This window comes from Pseudochaenichthys georgianus, chromosome 16 (genome assembly GCF_902827115.2).
Source record: "Pseudochaenichthys georgianus chromosome 16, fPseGeo1.2, whole genome shotgun sequence".
Taxonomy (NCBI): Eukaryota; Metazoa; Chordata; class Actinopteri; order Perciformes; family Channichthyidae; genus Pseudochaenichthys; species Pseudochaenichthys georgianus.
The window spans coordinates 2308088-2329458 of NC_047518.2; the positions used below are offsets into that span (position 1 = coordinate 2308088).

Here is a 21371-nt window from a genome sequence, read left to right on the forward strand (position 1 = left end):
TTCAAACTAGCTGCACCTTTACAAGCTTTGAGAACACTTTAATGATCAATCATTATAAAACATATCATATATATTATTCTGAAATTTTACTTTTGGTAATTTAACTATATGTTGATGCTATACCTGTTGTACTATTACTTAAGTAATATTTTGAATGCAAGACTTTTACTTGTAACAGAGTATTTCTTCACTTACATTCAGGTATTTCTACTTTTACTTAAGTACAAGATCTGAGTACTTCTCCCACCTCTGCCTCAGGATCATGTGTATGGTCCATTGGCACCAGCAGTGTGCACATGTCTGCACTTTTTCACTTAGCAGGATCGCTAAGCTTCACTAGCGGTAGTGATTTTGCTGCTTTTATCCAAGCTGCAAATTGCGATCCGAATCACAGGTTTTGCATTGCGTTACTTTGATTGGTGTGTGACTGTACCTTTATACCTTTATATGAATGGGTGTGTTTACGGTGGAATCTAGAAACTCGTCATAATACAGGAGGAGGGCAGACTCCCAGAGGAGATACAAACAAACAAGATGTCTGGCTCTCACAGACCTGTAACTTCTTCTTTAAGAGCCTCCTCTGTCCTCCACTCGTTAACTGTATTCATGGCACCTGTTTGAACTCGTTATCAGTATAAAAGACACCTGTCCACAACCTCAAACAGTCACACTCCAAACTCCACTATGGCCAAGACCAGAGAGCTGTCAAAGGACACCAGAAACAAAATTGTAGACCTGCACCAGGCTGGGAAGACTGAATCTGCAATATGTAAGCAGCTTGGTGTGAAGAAATCAACTGTGGGAGCAATTATTAGAAAATGGAAGACATACAAGACCACTGATAATCTCCCTCGCAAGATCTCACCCCGTGGGGTCAAAATGATCACAAGAACGGTGAGCAAAAATCCCAGAACCACACGGGGGGACCGAGTCAATGACCTGCAGAGAGCTGGGACCAAAGTAACAAAGGCTACCATCAGTAACACACTACGCCGCCAGGGACTCAAATCCTGCAGTGCCAGACGTGTCCCCCTGCTTAAGCCAGTACATGTCCAGGCCCGTCTGAAGTCTGCTAGAGAGCATTTAGATGGTCCAGAAGAGGATTGGGAGAATGTCATATGGTCAGATGAAACCAAAATAGAACTTTTTGGTAAAAACTCAACTAGACGTATTTGGAGGAGAAAGAATGCTGAGTTGCATCCAAAGAACACCATACCTACTGTGAAACATGGGGGTGGAAACATCATGCTTGGGGGCTGTTTTTCTGCAAAGGGAACAGGAAGACTGATCCGTGTAAAGGAAAGAATGAATGGGGCCATGTATCGTGAGATATTGAGTGACAACCTCCTTCCATCAGCAAGGGCATTGAAGATGAAACGTGGCTGGGTCTTTCAGCATGACAATGATCCCAAACACACCGCCCGGGCAACGAAGGAGTGGCTTCGTAAGAAGCATTTCAAGGTCCTGGAGTGGCCTAGCCAGTCTCCAGATCTCAACCCCATAGAAAATCTTTGGAGGGAGTTGAAAGTCCGTGTTGCCCAGCGACAGCCCCAACACATCACTGCTCTAGAGGAGATCTGCATGGAGGAATGGGCCATAATACCAGCAACAGTGTGTGAACACCTTGTGAAGACTTACAGAAAACGCTTGACCTCTATCATTGCCAACAAAGGGTATATAACAAAGTATTGAGATGAACTTTTGTTATTGACCAAGTACTTATTTTCCACCATAATTTGCAAATAAATTCTTTAAAAATCAGACAATGTGATTTTCTAGATTTTTTTTTTTCTCATTTTGTCTCTCATAGTTGAAGTATACCTAGGATGGAAATTACAGGCCTCTCATCTTTTTAAGTGGGAGTATTTGCACAATTGGTGGCTGACTAAATACTTTTTTGCACCACTGTACATGAAGTCTTAACAATCCAGAATCAGAAAGTAGAATTTGTGCAATCATACAAATATCTCGGGACAATTATTGACTCAAAATTGTGCTCTGATCCAAACTGTGAAGCTGTGTGCAAAAGGGGGCACCAGCGTTTGTACTGTCTTAGGAACCTGTCCTATTTTAACATTGACAAAACCATGATGATCATGTTTTATCGTGCTTGTATCGAGTCAATTCTGTCTTTTTCACTAATGTCATGTTTTGAGTCGGATCATAAAGTGGTCCAGCAGGCTGATTGGTGAGCCACAGCTAAAACTGGAGACCCTGTACCTCAGGCAGTCAAAGCGGTTATCCAGCTCCATATTAGACGATGACTCCCACCCTCTGCACTCAGAATTCAAGCTTCTTCCTTCGGGCCGGAGGTTACTTGTCCCAAGGAGTAGAACGAAGCGATATGAAAACAGTTTTATTCCAGCAGCTATTGCACTAATTAACACATCATAGGAGCATCACACAGATGCCTATTTTTATTTATTTATTTATTTAATTGTGAATTTTGAATGTCCATGTTTGTTTTCCGTCTTAAAATGTTTTTTAAATATTTTGAGATTTGGTTGAGCTGGGTATACTTGTACTTTTATTAGAGATGTGTCTGTTTGTGTTTGTTTTTAGTGTCAGGATGGAACCCTTGTCTTTTTCTCTGCAAACAGAATCTACCTACGGGTACAAATAAATAACCTGAACCTGATGTCATATAAATGCTTGCAATTGAGTGGAGTAACTGTTTGAGCTGTGCCTGCTCTCTATAGCAGCAACTATCTGGTGAAAAACCATTCATTTATTTATCAGAAATTGTTCCTGGATCGAGAACCAGAACTTTTACTCTGTCCGTTCAAAACCACAGTCCGCCCTCTATTAGAATCTATGGGTACTACCTCTTAACCATACTATGCAAGCATTCACCTACTGAGATATCCATAAACGTAGCCGGCCCCTCAGGGCGGGCCTACCTGAATGCGTGCACAAGCCCACCGTATATAATGCGGTCACGCCTCCGGACTGTCATCCTTTTCTCTTCAGCGAGCGAGCAACAACTGAAGCAGAGAAAGTAAAACGTTTGAAAGAAGAAGAAAGAGTTATCATACCTTCATGGAGTCGCCACTTCTAGAGACACAGGCCTGTCCTTCGTGCCCTGGCTTAATAGCGGGCGCTGATCACCACCACCTCTGATTTGAGTGTTTGGGGGACCAGGGTATGGCCGAGGCGGTGCCATTCACGTTCACCATTCCACGAGGACTTCTCGTTGTCGGGCACTTCCGGGTCCGGCGTCCATGGAAGTCCACCACCCAGGTCTGTACTTCCCCCTAGGTGATTACCATGGCGGCGGAGTGTGGCCATTTGCTCCCTGCAGGCAGCAGGCTGGGCAGAGAGCCTCTGCCCCACTGTCGCATGACAGGGCGGCTGCAAATAAACACGGGTGTGTTGGGGGATCACGCCGCATGGCACTTTCCAAAAAGACCGTGATCTCCTGGGAGCCCCCGTGTTTACGGAAGGGCTCTTTGTATCGATTTCCTTGGTCACGTCACGTGGATTAGGAGGAGTCGCAGCTTAGCGTATGCTGCTTCTTGCTCATCCTCAGAGGACAGAACACTGTCCCACACTCGACGCCCCGCTGTAAACTCCAGTAAAGGAGCCAGCAGGTGGGCGCTCGCACATGACTGGAATAAACCGCAGAAAGTGCTGTCAAAGCACTGTGCGGGTTCAAGATACGCTATTGCCGGCGTGCTGTGGTCAGAAAACACACCTTGCCTAGTATAATAGCTCCGATTAATACGTTTCACCGTTGACTGTGAAACACAGCGTTAATATGAAGGCGTGCGGACCCCGTGGGAGTGGCCGCAGTGCGTTCAGGGACCTCCGCAGAAGAACGGTGGGTTACGTATTGTAACCCTAGGACTAGAGCAGTGTTTCTCAAACTTTTTCATACCAAGGACCACTTAACCAATAAAAAAACACTCGCGGACCACCTAACTCCACAAATATCCCAAAACACATCGTTTTTCTAGAACAGATTTATAAATCGCCTGAAAATGGTACAAACAAGTGACAACATGTGATGAAGGTGTTGCCCTGGGCTTTATCATGCAATAGAAAGTGAAACTTAAGCTCGTTCCATTGCGGAGATATTCCGAGAGAGTGCGAAAAACTTAAATGTATTTATTTATTTCAAATGTGAAATGTTACCAATATACTCACGGACCACCAGTGGTCCGTGGACCACAATTTGAGAAGCACTGGTCTAGAGTGATGTTTGTGTGTGAAAAATGCATTCAATAAAAACGATTGCATTCATCCCAGAGTAAAGTCATCTCTCTCTACAATTCCACATTTCCCCATAATGTCTCGTTGAAATCGGCAAGATCCGTTACATACGATGTTAATTGGGCAGCCATTATGAGACACAATTCCCCACTCGCTGCCCCAGTTGTAACTCCAGTATAGGAGGCAGCCAGTGGGCGCGCGCATGTGAGTGTGATTAACCGCAGGAAGTGCTATCAAAGCGCTATGCGGGTGCAGGGACATTATGGCCGGCGTGTTGCAGAAAACACACCTCGCCTAGTGTAATAGCTCCGGGTTGCGTTCGGATAGTTTAAAAATCAGCTCCTAAGTTCTAACCCTATCGTCTATCCCTTGACCTCTGAGTGAAACGTCACGGGGTTAAGGGATAGTGGATAGGAGAATTCAAAAGGACTTAGGAGAAGAGACTGCGGTACTTTAGAGAATCCGACTGCACTTTCACTATCCGACGTGTTTATGATGCGCCAGCGGACGTCATTTTGTGCGTCTGCTGCTGTGGGGAAACCATGGAAACTACAGTTTTCTATACAGCGGACTACAACATGGATGTTTAATAAGAACGAGGGACTACTGTGAACTCATCTAGAGACTCTGCACCGTGCTCTGATGCTGCTGCTTTGCTTTATGAACGTAGACAACAGAGAAACATATTCTTCAGGACCAAAGTTGGAATTTAAATAAAAAAGGAAAGTGAAACTTCTGCTCGTCACCCTCTCCCTCCGGTCCACATTAATACAAATGATCCCAATACGTATGATTGTATGAACTAAAGATCTTAAAATCAATACAAATGTATTTATTATAAACGTTAGTCTTTAACATCTATCACTGTGTACATCACCATTCAAACATCTTTTAGAAGTTGAACAAACCCCACACAGCTCAGTAAAGACTTTATTTGATAATTTCAGTAAAAACTAACGTTCATATTTCTCTTTTTGATTATAATACTGATGAACGTTCAAAACAAAGCACTTTGGCAACTTACCACATAAGTTTTAAAAAGCTTAATAAGCACCGTAACTTTCATGATATAATTTCTCCGTCATAATCGTTTGTGTCCGTGAACGGCCGACTGTTGTGTGACGTCAAATGCTGCGGCTGCAAGGCATTGTGGGGCAGCATTTACTCCTCTCCTTTCGGTTAGGGAGGTCCAGTGGTTCCTAAGCTAAAGGAGGTTATAAAGGAAGTTTGAAACCTCCTTTCCTATCATCTAGAGAATTAGAACGGCACTTATCATGGCTGCCACTGAGGGACTTCCGGGTCATTTCACTCGGTTAGGAAGGTTACTAAGCTAAATGGACTATTTGACTGCAGCCCCGATTGATGCATTTCACCGTCTGTGTGAAGACGGCGTTATGACAGGGCGTGCGGCCCCCCGAGGGGTGCCATGGTGCGTTCAAGGACCGCTGTAGAAAATCGTCCCTTTCTGTGTCAGCCCCCCATGAGCTAATCTTCATCTTATGGAAGGTTTGGAGGCTGAGTGGGCCGCCAGAGAGTGCTACAGCTTCTTAGCTGAGACTCCACAGCTGTTTGCAGGTCCCCTAACACAGTTTGGGGAATGGAAGCTTAGCTGTGTACTGAATGGATGGACAGGACACTGAAACATGGGTACTCACTCCAGTTTTGCAGCGTCCCTCCTCCATTCAGCCTGTTTTTCAGGTCTCAGGCTCGAAAATTAGTTCCTTTCTAACAGGGGTACATTAATAATCTTTTTTCTCAAATCAATGATAAACCTGTGAGTTGGATGTAGAAAAGTCAGAATCAATATAGATTTTTTTTTATTTTAAAGTAAATTCATATTGAACATAGTAAACATTTTTTGATTATAGTGTCTGTCCAAAAATAAACCAATACTTATAGTGAAAACCACCCTTGAATGATGGGATAGACTAAAAGCTTTAGAAATCCAAACTATAACATATAAGTACCCTGTATCAAGATTGATGCAAAACAAGTGACATTTGACCTTTTTAGAGAGGTTTAGCACAAACAAATCCACCTCTGAGGTCATTTGGGTGGAAATGGGTGTATTTGCCGTTTTTCTGGAACCCATTGGTCGATTTTGATGATTGACATGTCTTTTGAACCGTTAGAGCCAATAGAATCGATGGGGGAATTTCTATGGGATGTATTAGTTTTGTATCATAAAGATAAAGCAAAACTATGAGTTTAAAAGAAAAAAAAACTGAGTCAAGCAAAATAAAATAAATTTCAAAAATAAAACTATAAGTTGCAAACAAATCATTTGTGTAATCATGTAAACTATAAGTCTTTTTTCTTTGTTTTAACATAGGTTTTTGTTTGCAGTTCTTGTTTCTTCTTTCTCAATGATCAGACTTTTGCTCTCGCTGCAGCTTTCTCTTTTGCGCTCCCTCATTTTTTGTTTGAGATTCTGACACAAACCTCCCAGGTGGGCGGGACTTTCAGGGGTGAGTCCCCATTGGCTACTCAGTTTTTGAGTGACAGCCCAGTCCTCCAGCGATTGTACAGTGCAGGCAGCTGCGGTGCGGTAGCTAGCTGAGCGTGGACAGAAGACCCCCAGACGAACCAGCATTTCAATTATTATATACAGTTGCAAGAAAAGGTATGTGAACCCTGTGGAATTACCTGGATTTCTGCATAAGTTGGTCATAAAATGTGTTCTGATCTTCATCTAAGTCACAACAATAGACAAACACAGTCTGCTTAAACTAATACCACACAAACAATTTCATGTTTTTATTGAACACACCATGTAAATATTCACAGTGCAGGGTGGAAAACCCCTAGGCTAAAGACTTCTTCAAGAGCTAATTGGAGTCAGGAGTCAGCCAACCTGGAGTCCAACCAATGAGACGAGATTGGAGGTGTTGGTTAAAGCTGCCCTGCCCTATAAAAAATGCACACCAGTTTTGAATTAGCTATTCTTAAGAAGCATTGCCAGATGTGAACCATGCCTCGCACAAAAGAGCTTTCAGAAGACCTACCATTAAGAATTGCTGACTTGCATAAAGCTGGAAAGGGTTACAAAAGTGTCTCTGAAAGCCTTGATGTTCATCAGTCCACGGTAAGACAAGTTGTCTATACATGGAGAAAGTTCAGCACTGTTGCTACTCTCCCTAGGAGTGGCCGTCCTGTAAAGATGACTGCAAGAGCACAGCGCAGAATGCTCAATGAGGTGAAGAAGAATCCTAGAGTGTCAGCTAGAGACTTAAAGAAATCTCTGGCACATGCTAACATCTCTGTTGACGAATCTACGATACGTAAAACACTGAACAAGAATGGAGTTCATGGGAGGACACCACGGAGGAAGCCACTGCTGTCCAGAAAAAACATTGCTGCACGTTTGAAGTTTGCAAAAGAGCACCTGGATGTTCCACAGCACTACTGGCAAAATATTCTGTGGAAAGATGAAACCAAAGTTGAGTTGTTTGGAAGGAACACACAACGCTATGTGTGGAGAATCCAAAGGGTTCACATACTTTTTCTTGCAACTGTACAAGTGAAAATATATGTAAGTATTGATCATTTGTGTTGTTTGTGCTATACGGTCTGTTTCTTTATTGTGTTAAGTGAGAAGTAAAGCTGTGCTATGAAAGTTAGCTTGTGCTACCTTTAGATCCATAACAATGCAAGCTAAGTAGCCTAACAGTTAGCTACATAGCTAGCAGTGAGTGAGCGTTCAGACACCGGCGCACACACTCAAACGGACTCATGTGCCTGACTCTACCAACAGGTTTTCATGATTCTGTTTAGATATGCAAATATAAGCCATGATAGCTTATTTTATTAACACGCTAATTTGATATGAAAATCAATGGAGGCTGAGTTAACTTTGTAGGAAAACCTACCGTCCATGAGCTGTGTTTTATTTGTTAACTTCATATTTTTCATTTCCTAAAACATTTATTTTCCTCTCATATTACTGTAACAGTGTGGATCATAGAGACAGCGTGGTGTCCAGAGTCTTATCCCGTTTTCCCACTTCCTCTGGGTACAGCACGGAGGGGGGGCACCGCGTCCCCCCTCCCCCACCCGTCCCCAGAACTACACATGCTGGCTATTCTCTTTCGCAACATGTTCTCTATGGCACGTCTCTACTGGGAGTTGTAGTTTTAAAAGACGTTTTCGTATTTCCCATAATAAGAAGTTGCCAGTATTAAACTGTGTACATCCCTGGAGGTTTAGGGGACAGGAAACACTCACATTTAAAACATATAATTAATAAATGGGTGAAAATTGCTTGTGCCCATTATGGGCAGTATTAATATATACCCACACGCCAGCTAAGGTCAGAAGAGCTTTATTTAACAGCTGGTCTTATGTGTGTGACCCCTGTGATAACATTACATTAATTGATAAGCCTGAAACATGCACTTGTCAAGGTTCAGAGGCACATTTTGCAAATATGGCAGTAGCCATAGATCAGCTTAAGATAAGATATACTTTATTGATCCCAAGTTGGAACATTTGTGTTACATCAGAATGTGTAGCAGTTAAATATGCAGTTGTGTTTATTTGAAAATCATTTAGTATAATCACACAAATTCTGTGTTTTATATTCAACAATTCTGTGTTCTTTATTTATTGATTGTTCAATACCTGACAAGGCCGGAGATGAAATATCTACATACATCTTATAGGAGTGTAATACATTATGTATAATATCAGTTAAAACAAGTGCTTCAACATAGTTAACATTGCTGGAGGTGCACAAATATTGATAGATGTCTTGTAATGCACTATTGAGGAACCTGCAACCCAAGTTTTTCATTCAGTGCAGAACTACACCACAGTTGTGTAGGCCTATATGATATGTCAATAAACCTTAGAAAATCTTGAAATCTTGAAAGGGATGTGCAAAATAGTCATTACATAGTCTTTAATTAACTATTAGTAGAGAATAACGAATATACTTTATAGGGATCGTATTAATACCTAATAATAAAAATAATTAAATTCAATAACATGCTTTAACCACCAGGTGTCCCTGTATATCAGCTGTGCACCTTTATGGTGTAAATACAGCCTATCTACCAATTGGATCAAATATAAAAGTGAGCCGAATTAGTGTTGATACTGCAAGGAGACGTATTGTGTGAAAAGAAATGTAAGATGTTGTTTAATGGCTGATATATTTATGATCCACGTCACGTTTTCAGTTCCTCATGTTTGTCTTCTCATCAGGGCTCTATAAATACAGAACTACGGCAGATATGTAATATGTAATGCAGCCGAACCGTGTATTACAATGCCGTTATGTGATGACTTTCAAAGAGAAAAGCAAGCACACTCGGAATAAGGTATTATTATTATTTTTTTTAAATGTTTTCGGTCTGTTTCCGGTATTTGTTAATGACGATGTGCTGTGAGATGTGAGACTGGAATTGCACAGGGGGAAAATAACGTAGGCTATCTTTAGATGCGGATTTTGTTAAACTAATATGTTTAGGCTGTGGACCAACACTATACATTGACGGGGAAGGGGGTAGCAATAAAGATAACACCATTAAACAGTTACACAACATAACAGAAATAATATCGATAGCAGCGTCCCTAGCAACCACCTTGGTAACAATGAAAACGTCGCGATTTCCTGAAGTAATCTTCGTAATAACTAGCAAACTAAAGATCATGTACATCCACTGCACACATAATCTGAAATAACAACTCATATTTCTCGCATCAAATGACATCAAAACGCATTTTAATGGCCAAACTAACTTTAAAATAGGCATTTTCTACCGAGAATAAAACGAAGTTCGGCCATGTTTTCTTTTTCTGCAGGGAGAAATTTGAAGATCATGTGACATAGACGCCAGCCATCCGAATGAATGGTGAAAAAAACGGGGTTTGTCAAACAGAGCACATGGTGTAGTCCAAACGATAGCTGGGGATTCTGGGTAGTGTAGTGTCTTCTGCCATCCTTTAATCAGAAAAAATATTTGTTTCTCCGAATCGAAGGGGAAAAATACAAAAGCATTGCACACAATTTAAACCAATCAATGTTGTGTAATTAACAAGGATAATCTGGTGTTTTTTAGTCGATGAGTAGTGCAGATATCACTGTAAAATCAATTGACAGTAAGAGGAATACTTACTTCCGGATGTACAATTCTCCGTTATCCAATGGGAATGGACGCTCACATTGCCTTTAAGTCAGTGACCACGCCCTAATTTATGCAAAAACTTTAAGACCTAATATAAATAAAAGGGTCGTGTTAGAAAACAATTCACTCACAGATTCCTAATAATGAAGGTGGAATCTAACTATATCGATAATAATATTTATTGCATCCATGGGTAGAAACATGTTTTTTTCTGCTGTAAAGTTGGGCATTTTAACATGGGGGTCTATGGAAATTGCTCCTTTCTGCAGCCAGTCCCTAGCGGCCCATGTATGAACTGCAGTGTGTGGCACTTCCGTATTGGCGTCCCGGCTCTTCCCCAGAGTTTGCCGCTTGGTTAAAACAAAGAAAAAATACTTATAGTTTACATGATTACACAAATGATTTGTTTGCAACTTATAGTTTTTTTTTTTCTTAATTTATTTTATTTTGCTTGACTTCGTTTTTTTGTCTTTTAAACTCATAGTTTTGCTTTATTCTGAGAAAGTGCACATACACACACGTTACTATTGAGAAATGAGAGCTATGCACATGCAGTTTGCCCAAAGTGAAAGTAAATCTTGCTCTCTTAAATCTGAAAACTTAAAACTAGGTTTATTGCTGATGGATTATCAGAAATATTTTCAAAGTGACACAGACACATTGGATTAAGTTCCATATGTAAACCAATTACTGGAACTAGGGCAGCCGGGCAATTGGTTCACAACCATCGACCTGAAGGAAGCTTACTTTCATGTCGAAAATTGCTCCAAAGCACAGAAAGTTTTTGCGTTTTGCCTTCCAGGGGGGTAGCCTACAAGTACAACAGACTACCGTTTGGCTACCCCCTATCCCCACACAAATGTGTGACCACAGCGCTTCAGCCGCTTCGCGACCATGGCATGAGGGTTTTATAATACGACGTCATAGTCAAGGCCAGGTCCAGGGAAGAGGCAAACACAGCCCAATTGATCCAAGTGGATTGCGGTCAATTGGAAGAAGAGCAGTCCCATACCTCACCAGCAGGTGGGGTATCTGGGGATGTTTGCTTGATGCAGGCAGACTACGTGCCACCCTGTCAGAGAGCAGACAGGCATCCCTGCTTCAGGCAGTTTGCAGACTGTGCCAGGGGCTAGCTTGGAGTTGCTATAGCAACTCCAACAATTGGCCTAGCAACGGCTTAGCAACCCCATTGTTTTGTTATGAAAATGTATCTATATATATTTATACTAGGGCCGGGACTTTAACGCGTTAATTAAGATTAATTAATTACACAAAATTAACGCGTTAATTTTTTTAACGCATTTTAATCGCACTTTAATCGCACTTATTTTTGCACAGCGGAACATTTCTCACTGGATGAGTTTCAGGCGTACCGATTATACTGGAGCACCAACTAACGTTCATGACTTCAGCATGGGACTTCAAACAACAACAAACCATGGTGAACAATAGTCAAACATGAACTAACAAGCTAATGAGACCGCTTTGGTCGGCCCCGTGGATGGGAAATGTTGTTTTAAAAAACGGACGGATGGAAGCGTCGACAAGAGCACGGTTGTGTGCAAATTATGCAAAAAAGAATTTGCATATCACCGCAGCACATCAAGCCTAAAGTATCACCTAAATGCAAAGCATGTAGCAGCTAGCGTGGACGTTAGCCCGACTCCGAGTGCAAGGAACCACGCCCTGACCCAACCCACACTCAACCAGAGGACTGGTTTCAGGGCCAGGATAAGTAAGTCCACGTCTGAGAAAATAACCAACTCCCTGGCTCACTGGATTGCACTCAGGGCTCGACATTAAGGACTGCCCGATGGCCCGGGGCCATCTAGTATTTAGCTCGGGCAATGAAGCCTCACCTGCTGGTTGCCCGATCGGGCAATCTATTATGCCAGTATCATGCAGCTCGCGGATCCAGTAATGAGTGACCCGACAGTAAAACTAAACATATCTATAACTAGTTTAGGTAGTTTGAGAGGTAATTAAAATAGCTACGTGTGATATTCTAACCTGAAGTGTGTGTTTTGTTCCGCTCACCGCTGCATGTGGTTATGCAGAGCTGCGTATCGAGTCTCGACTCGTCAGCAGCAGCTGATCTCTCTCTCCCGTCAGATTAGACTTCACTCGCGTTTATGTCAGATCCAGCTAGTTCTAGCTAATGATATGACTACCTGCTTATTAAAAGACAACTACACAATAAGTGTCGCTATGCAACTGGATGAGGCCACAAAGTATAGCAGTATGCATTATGCATTTGTTTACATGCCCACCGGAACCCCGGGGCATTACCAACAGATCAACGCACAATCAACCCATACAGGACATCTCTTTCTCCACATTAAGTGTTAGACATTAGAGTTGACTATTCTTGTCTGTCACATACTCTTCTTGTCTGTCACATAAGTGGCGCAGCTGAAGCGGTATTGCTCTAAAGGGAAATTATTTTGACCGAAGATATTTAGATTTGCCGGCTAACGGGAACTCTGACGTGTGCTTCGCGGATGCGCTCGGCTCCTCTCGACTGCTGCTCGGGTCTGCTCGGTCAGCTTCCGGATGAGGAGGCATTCGTTCGACCAACTTACAGTAGTTAACATTACAAACATTTTTAACAGGGGCCATAATAGTGTAAATAATGTTTGTTTTGGCAGTTATAACTGAATGTAATGTTTTCTACTTTTTTCCATCTGGGAAGGCATTTGCCTTCATCAGATGGAAAGTGTTTTGACCAACAACTTAAGTATTTCTTATAGCTATGCAGGGCATGCAAGCGAGCTAACACAAACAAGAACAAACAAACAAGTGAAATGAAGAATAAAATTGAAATTGTACAATATAATATTGTGGTGGTTCATCTTATAATTCAGTCTAGAGAATGCACCAGACAGCATCTAAGACCTGCAAAAATCAACATTTTCTAGGGGGACGGAGGCCCCCCAAACCCTTCGTGCCATTTAGTCCGCGTGCATTTTTCAGGGCAATCTCTATTGCTGGGCTCAGGGCCATCTGTAAATTAGCTTAGATGGCCCAAAGGTATTATAGATGGCCCACAGGTATTATACGTAATGGTAATGGTATTATACAAAAATATTGTAGGAGCACAGAAACAGTGTTCAAATTCTGCTTTTACAAACTTATTTTGGTTGTGCTTACCTTGCAAAGTAATGTTATAAGTGTCAAAGGAATGTTTTAATGTAAATATGAATGATAATAGTGTAGCGTGTCCAAGGTAATAGTTATGTCAGTTATCAGATGTGCACAGTTTAGTACATTTGTAAAGTTATTTAGGCAATGTTGTTGGTGGGAGTTAGGGAGAGACCGCCCCTTCCAGGTGTGTGTGTGTGTGCCTTTTCGGTGTGTCTGGAGGGAGTACGAGACGGTAGGAGTTGTCTTCGAGTGTGGGGAAAAGTCATAGTGAGTGTTATACTGTTGATTGGTTCTGTAAGGAGTGGCTGTGGCCGTCTATACCAGAAAATAAAGAGAACGTTTTCGACATTGAAGGCTCGAGTGATCTGTGATCTTGAATAGCGGTGAACGCTACAATATGAACAGGCTCGTGCTTGGCCCACTGGTGTTGTTTATTTATTTTGAAAATTAACTAGCAACGGCGTTCTGTCATATAGCAACTGCAAAGTTACTGCAGCAAAAAAATCCTGGCGCCGCCCATGGGCAACGGTGACAGCTTGACCAGCTGACCATCATGCAGACTCTGGGTCTCATGGCGGTTGCTCACCTCGTGGTACTGCTGGGGTTACTTACTCGCCTGCAAAGGTGGTTTTCCGGCCTTCGTTTAAATCCCAAGAGGCACAAACGACGTCTGGTGACCATCCCCCCTTCAGTGGAGGGTAACCTCCGATAAACCCGGGAAACATGGTGCGCAGTAAGCCCCATACAGGGCTGGAGGACTAGTGGGGAAGGCTCTCCCCACCTGCCTACAGCCTTCCCCACTATCGTCCATGCACACTCTACTGTGAGTGTGGGGGACATGGTGCACTTACGTTCTCCCCATGCTCCTTAGGGACCCGGAAAACATGGTGCACGGTAAGCCCCATGCAGGCCTTCCTAACTATTTTCCATGCACACTCTTCACGAGGTAAGCGTGCCTGAGTGTGCTCTACCAGCCAAGTAAACTGCGGCCCCGATTTCTCCACCGTCACAGGAGGAGAAGAAGTTGCGGTGCAGTGGCTGTTAACTAAAAGCCGGTCAGGGGCGGTGTGATGGGTCGATGTTGTTGGACGACAGGGCGTTTATGCATCAGGGCTCCACCCACTGTACCCATAGAGTTCAGTAGAGGGCGGAGCCTGTGTAAGATATAACGGGGGGTTATGTATTGCAACCCTAGTTTTATAAGCACAGACGGAGCCCTCTACTTGGGGCCCTGTCTGTCCTATGCTGCTCGCTGAAGAGGGTGTAGAATGACAGTCAGGAGGCGTGGCCGCCTTATATACGGTGGGCTTGCGCACGCATTCAGGTAGGCCCGCACCAAGGGGCCGGCTACATTTATAGATATCTAAGTAGGTGAATGCTCACATAGTATGGTTAAGATGTAGTACCCATAGAGTCCAGTAGAGGGCTCCGCCTGTGCTTATATTCCTAGTTACAATACGTAACCCTCCCCATTTTAGAGATAGCAAAATAGCCTTTCTCATCACTCACAAAATCATGGTTTATTTAATTTGTGAAAAAATGGAATCTAATGATATACTAATATAATAGTTATAATTGCCCGATACTGGCAGAACGACATCTGAGATTGCTACGGACTCGAAGAAGAAGATAGTTATAATGCTGTGAATCATCATGACAAACAGCAGATAGAAATGTGAGTGGTGAGAGAGCAGTGAGATGAGCGATGAGTCAGAGAACACCCACCATCCAACATCCTGTTACGTATACTGTGGACCAACAGCACATTCCAGACATGCCAATGAATATCAGTTCAGAATAAATTAATAAACTCAAGCATACACTCATCCACATTTCTAACTCTTATGTAACTGCAACATTTTTTAAGGTGCATCTCAGTTGCAACACACACTGCAGGGCCTTCTTTATAAACTTCTGTTTTCTACTGTTGTTATTTCTTTATTTTTTTCTCAGAAGATGTAACAGTGTTATGCAGCATACACTGCTTTGATTGCCTACTTTTGTTTTATTTATTTATGTTGTATAACACATTTCATAATTTTATCAGCAACAACGTTAATCAAATAAAACAATTACAGGCGAGTAAGGACAATTGACCTTATAGGCGATGGTTGAGGATTAAGTCTCAAAGCATTTTGTATTAACCAGTGCTTGAATTGGAATAAAAAAGGTGCCAGTACTCTAAATCAGCAACTGTTTCAAGTCAATTTATTTATACAGCCCAAAAACAAATATTTGGCTCAGTCATAGTATATCCTATAATGCTGGTGGGTTTGTCTCTTTACTGTATATGTTAGAAAGGCTCACTGTACTTTAACAAAATGACTCGGGGTGCAGTGGTAAAGTGCTATTTTTATAAGTGGGGAGTGGACCTGACACCCTCTAGGGGGGTCTGGGGGCATGCTCCCCCGGGAAGATTTGTTTTTAAATATTGAAGTTAGATGCATCAATCTGGTGCACTTTGAGAGCAAAATGAAGAGATATATGGATACCTCTCAACATCCATATGAAACAACTGTAAACAGATTGACTTTTTCTTTATGGATATAAAAGAAAGTAAATCCTGACTCCTACTGGCGGCTGGTTAAATGACTCCTCGTCCCTGAGTACACTCACCATCTTTCAGCAGAAAAGGAGAGAGGGAATCCTTGTCCGGCGACAACCGCTGTCTTTTTGCACTATTATTAAGCCACGCTAACATTTTTGAAATGCTAAGTCTTTTCTGCTCTAGTCTATTGCTGCGGCGCGTCATAGGTACACTGGGCATATTTGTTGTCATGCGTAGGCCGGACTGGGACAATAAGTCAGGCCGGGAATTATATACCCAGTCAGGCCACTACCAGTTTTTTGTGCCATTTTGCTGGATTTATTTGTCAATATTTACAGCGTTGCTGCCCATAGTGATAGCCCTCTAGTTTAAATCTACTACCCAAAAATAAACATATGGAGATGGGTTACTATTTAAAAAAATTTGCAAATCTATTTAGGAACCTGTCCATGTGAACATATGTTAAGTGGGGGTGGACCTCAAATCCTATAGGGGGGGTTCGGGGGCATTTTGTTAAAGATACCGATTTATTTTTAAATGTTGGACTTAAATACATCAATCTGGTGCATTTTGAGGGGGAAATAAAGAGACTACACCCATATGAAACAGAACTGTATACATTTTAAATAATCATAAAATCATAAGTACATGGCCATAATCAATAATATACCATATCCAATATGAAAAAACATTGACACTTGTTTATTTATTTGTTTTTGGTTCATTTATAGTGTCTGTGCTCCTGAATCAGCCTCACCTGTCTCCCCCCTGCTTCTCTTTGAGGCAGCAGCAAAGACTAGTTTTAGCTCTCAACAAGTTTATCTTACCTTTTTTCACTTAGTTAACATTTTATTTGTATTATTCATGCATATTTTACTAATCACTACCCTCTCAAATGGAAATATGTGTTTACATAAATGGTGACCAAGCCGTTTGAGACCCACTGAGATAACTTAGACTAAGTTAACTATCTAAACACTCAGAGTAATTTACCTCACCTGAGGCAAGGCAAGGCAAGTTTATTTATATAGCATCTTTCAACACAAGGCAATTCAAAATGCTTTACAAAAAACGAAAGACATTAAGAAAATGGCCTGAGCTGTAGTTATCAGCCTCTCAGTCTGACAGCAGAGGACTCTCCCTCCACCTTGTTGTTGAAACAGCTCCTTATATCCGTTAGCGCAGCTAGCTAGCACCAGATGCTAACAACAATACATGTAAACGGTGCGCACGCTTTCTCGCTCGCTCGCGCCACACATACACACCCGAGCTTGAATGACACACAGAGACCAATCGAGAGCATTAGTATGATCTGTATGAAAGTGGCCATATCGGCCCAATTCAAGCACTGGTATTAACCTGTTAAGTCCCGAGCCTGTTTTTCAGGTCTCAGGCTCGAAAAGGACATTCACAGAACAAATGACCATATCTTCCCTTCTAAAAGGGTTAAATTAATAATATTTTTTCTCAAAGCAAGGTTACACCTGTGAGTTGGATGTAGAAGTGTCAGAATCAATATAGATGTTTTTATTTTTAAATTAAATTCAGATTGAACACAGTAAAAAAAATGTAAATTATTGTGTCCGTCCAAAAAAAAAGTTACTTATAGTGAAAACCACCCTTGAATGATGGGATGGTAGACTAAAAGCTTTAGGAATCCAAACTACAACATATAATAAGTACCCTGTATCAAGATTGATGCAAAACAAGTGAAAAAACCCATTTAGGTGGATTTGACCTATCACTGGCCCCCCTTGCTCGATTTTGCTGATTGACATCTCTTTCTAACCGTCAGAGCCAATGGAATCGAGGGGAACTCCCACATACTCCTTATTTGGTAATGTGTGTGTGTGTGAGACTACCGCATAGCCAAGACCGGAAGCTGCGATAACTCTGGTGGCTACCATTAGCAGCTAACCTTTTACTCTCCGATTTTTACATAAAAATGGAATTATGGATTATAAATCAAAAAAAATATTACCCAGAAACATTATCAACCTATGGATTAACCGATTCAGCCACGTTTTTTCTTGTTTTAATGCCATTGAACACGTCTTTTGATCAGATTGACAGCTACGGTGAGACGATCTCCTGTAAAAGCTCTGTAAAGGTACGTGTCGTGATGTCTGTGTTTGCTTCCCCTGTCGCGAGTTCGGATCACTCAGTGATGATATATATACCTAAATAATCTGTGGAACCTCAGCTTTAATCGGATATCTTGTATGTGCAGCTACGATAAGTAATAAGGGTATATTTTATCTTGAGTTCTGTGCCAAAGTGCGTTAGCATTTTTCGCTCAGGGGTCATTTAGATGCTTCTTATGAGACTTGTGTTTTGTTTTGGTAAAAATGGTTTGTATCGTCAGTTAGCTGAGATTATTCCCGTTAATCTGGTATAACACATTAATAGGTTCTTAAATATTAAGATCCCCTGAGACAGTGTTGTGAAAAAAAAAAAAGTACCCGCCGACGGGGACCTTGGGGCTTAATAGCCATTGCTGATGATAAAGATCTGAGTAAGGGCTCTGAGCATCATCAACAAATATATTTTATTAAAAGGTCCCATGTCTTGCTTTTACGGTTATTACCCGTCCCCTTGTGTGTTATGAAGGTTGTTATGCATGTAAACGGTCTGCAGAGTCAAACACCCTCAAAGTACAACTCTAACACAGAAAAGACTATGCTGCACCAGAACGCCTCGTTGGAGATTTCTGATTTTCTTCCTGAGTACTCTGATGTGGCGATACCCAGAGGCCACACCCTCTGCCAGCCTTTCACGAAACAAAGCTTCCCAAACATTTCAGCGATGCATGCCGGATATGTACAGCATAGGGCACTGAAGAACGATGCTGTTCCTACTTTGTTTGGACCAGCGGGAGATTCGGGTACACAACCTGTAAGTATTCATTGTTGTTTGTGTATTTATGATGTTTAAAACAAACAAGGTATCTACCACGACTGTTTAAATGGGAAAACGGTTTTCGGGCTACTATGTTGGGATCACAGAGAAATGCTCTCCGCAGACCCATTCTCAACCTTTTTCTAACTCAATATCAAGCCACACTTATTGTTTTTACTTCGGCTGTGAGTGTTTGTGTGATGAATTTTGTTTGTTCTCGCTGTATCGCCGAGAGGCTCGTTGCTGCGAGGAGTGGACAGGCTTCCACTCCTCGCAGCAGATCGCAGCAACGAGCCTCTCAACGTCCCGACCCATCAGGGCACACTGGGCTCACAGGGAGGAGGAGGGGGGGGGGGGGGGGGGGGGGGGGGGGGATGAAGCTCCAACAAGCCATCTAGGGCAGAGAGTGAATAGCGGTGAATACACATACTTTACAGAGATGCTGTGAGAAACCAATGTGAGTTTGGAAAATTGCACAGTATAAATCTATTCTAGTAGACCTCAACAATGGAAATATGATCAGTAGAAATGGCCATGACATGGGACCTTTAACACCGTGTTTCAGCGCTTGTTACACATTTCCATCCGAAGTCTGCTGATATTTGATTTATTCTTCATTTGGAAACAGCAAATGAAAAACATAACTATGCTCTTTGAGAATCCTTCAAATTATATTTTGTATTCATATTCAACTACCATCCAATTGGGTGAACACTTTGTGAGGGCTACAAGCCTCACAAACGAACACACATCCTAAAGGTTATGCTTTTGTTTACATCAGACATACACAGACACATTGATTTGAAACAGCTTTATTTTGCTAGATTGAGTGCACGCAATCTTGTTTAAAATATCTATTGTTAATTGTGTTGTGTGTAATCCTATTGTCAGTGTCTTACAGCTCACCTTGCTCCTGGCAAAAGGCTGAGCTGATGGAAAACACCTGCCTTTATAGACGTGTCAGCTAATTGGACTACGCCATTCCTCTCAAACCTTGAGGGGTGTTTAAAGCCACCCCTTTTTAGAGCCTCTTCCCCCTGCACGCAACAACGGACTGGCCAATAGTGCTATACATTCCTGCAGTGTGGAGATGGGGGTGGGGGTATGTGAGTTGCTCTTGGGCAGAAGAGCACACAGGATGTCACCCATTTTTGTGACGTTTTGTTTATGTGTTAAATGCTAGATTGTGTCTGTTTATATCTACACCTTTTTGTTTAAACCTAATTGATTTTATTACCCATCTTAAGACTGTACATATATTGGGCAAATAAAATCCTTATTTTTGCACCTCAACCTGCATTCCTGATTTTTGCGTACCCTGGTCCTTCACACACTTAATGAATCAACCAGGCTAGGCTTAGCTACCGTTGTAGCTACTCCGTCCACACTGAAAACATAGGCTGAACTGAGGTTATCATGTATGTTGCCATGCCAACATGGTAGCAAGTATCCAAAGCAGAACAACGGCTGACATTAGCCCCTCACACACAGCAGCTGGTTTAGCTAGCATTAGCATTATGAGTGGGCAAAGCAAAAGGTACATGGAAGAGATTTGTATACCTCTGCAGCAGCAGGACAGCACACATGCTTTAGTTTTTCACATGCTGAAAGAACACAAAGATTGAAAATAATAAGAATTAATGCTCTTGTACTAGAGCTATAGCTACAACTGAGGTAACACTCTCTCAGAGGGCCATACTATGGGTCAAAGCATAACAAGATACTGAACTGACATCAGAAATGGAAAGGAGAAAGGAGGGGCATGGAAACAGGAATCATCCATCTATGGCTGTGGCTTCCTGCCAGAAGATGAACAGATAGCCCCTAGGTAAAAAGAGGAAGTGGTTGTAACCCACCCAGATCCCTGCCTTCTCCTCATCACACACTGAATACATCCAACAACATGGCTTCCCTCCAAACACATACACTCCTCCACTTAGACGTGTTAACAGCCGAAAGATTTACACTCTACAAACATCTGTGCTCCTTTGCTTGAAGAGAGGAACGGAGAGGCATCCCTGTTGGCCTCCCATCCCCCCTCCCCCCTCCTCCCCCCCCTCCTCCCCCTCCTCGGTCTGTGTGAGGCTGCAGCATCCCTCACTAAAGGCAGAACAACAGTGGGAGAAAAGGAGGGATTCCTCCAGCTTTACCTTCAATGTAGGGAGAGATGTGGCTGTGATTCAGCTCAGATGGTGCTGCTCCTCAGCCTCGGCTAACAACATCATGTGACCAGGCACCATCTGCTCCTGCTGCCGGTCACATGACCAGATTAGTCCCCGGCAAGGATCTCTGGGATTTGTAGTTGAGGGGACGTCAATGACATGATTTAATTCTGCACTGAAAAAACTGAAACATTGACTTTAAATCAATCTATTATGTCAACATATTTCACATAACTGTATTAGGTTAGTATAAAAAATAGAAAACTTATATTTGTGGAC

General features: G+C 42.2%; 1 protein-coding gene across 3 annotated transcripts in view; it reads right to left on the minus strand.

Annotated features, from left to right (window-relative positions):
* Positions 1-21171, minus strand: part of tsnare1 (T-SNARE Domain Containing 1) — a 341252-nt gene extending 320081 nt beyond the window's left edge. For all 3 annotated transcript variants that reach the window (XR_011644584.1, XM_034101918.2, XM_071205781.1), the window contains exon 1: positions 21081-21171. The gene's annotated coding sequence lies outside the window, so the exon portion shown is untranslated. The remainder of the gene's footprint in view (positions 1-21080) is intronic.
* Positions 21172-21371: the final 200 nt, after the last annotated feature.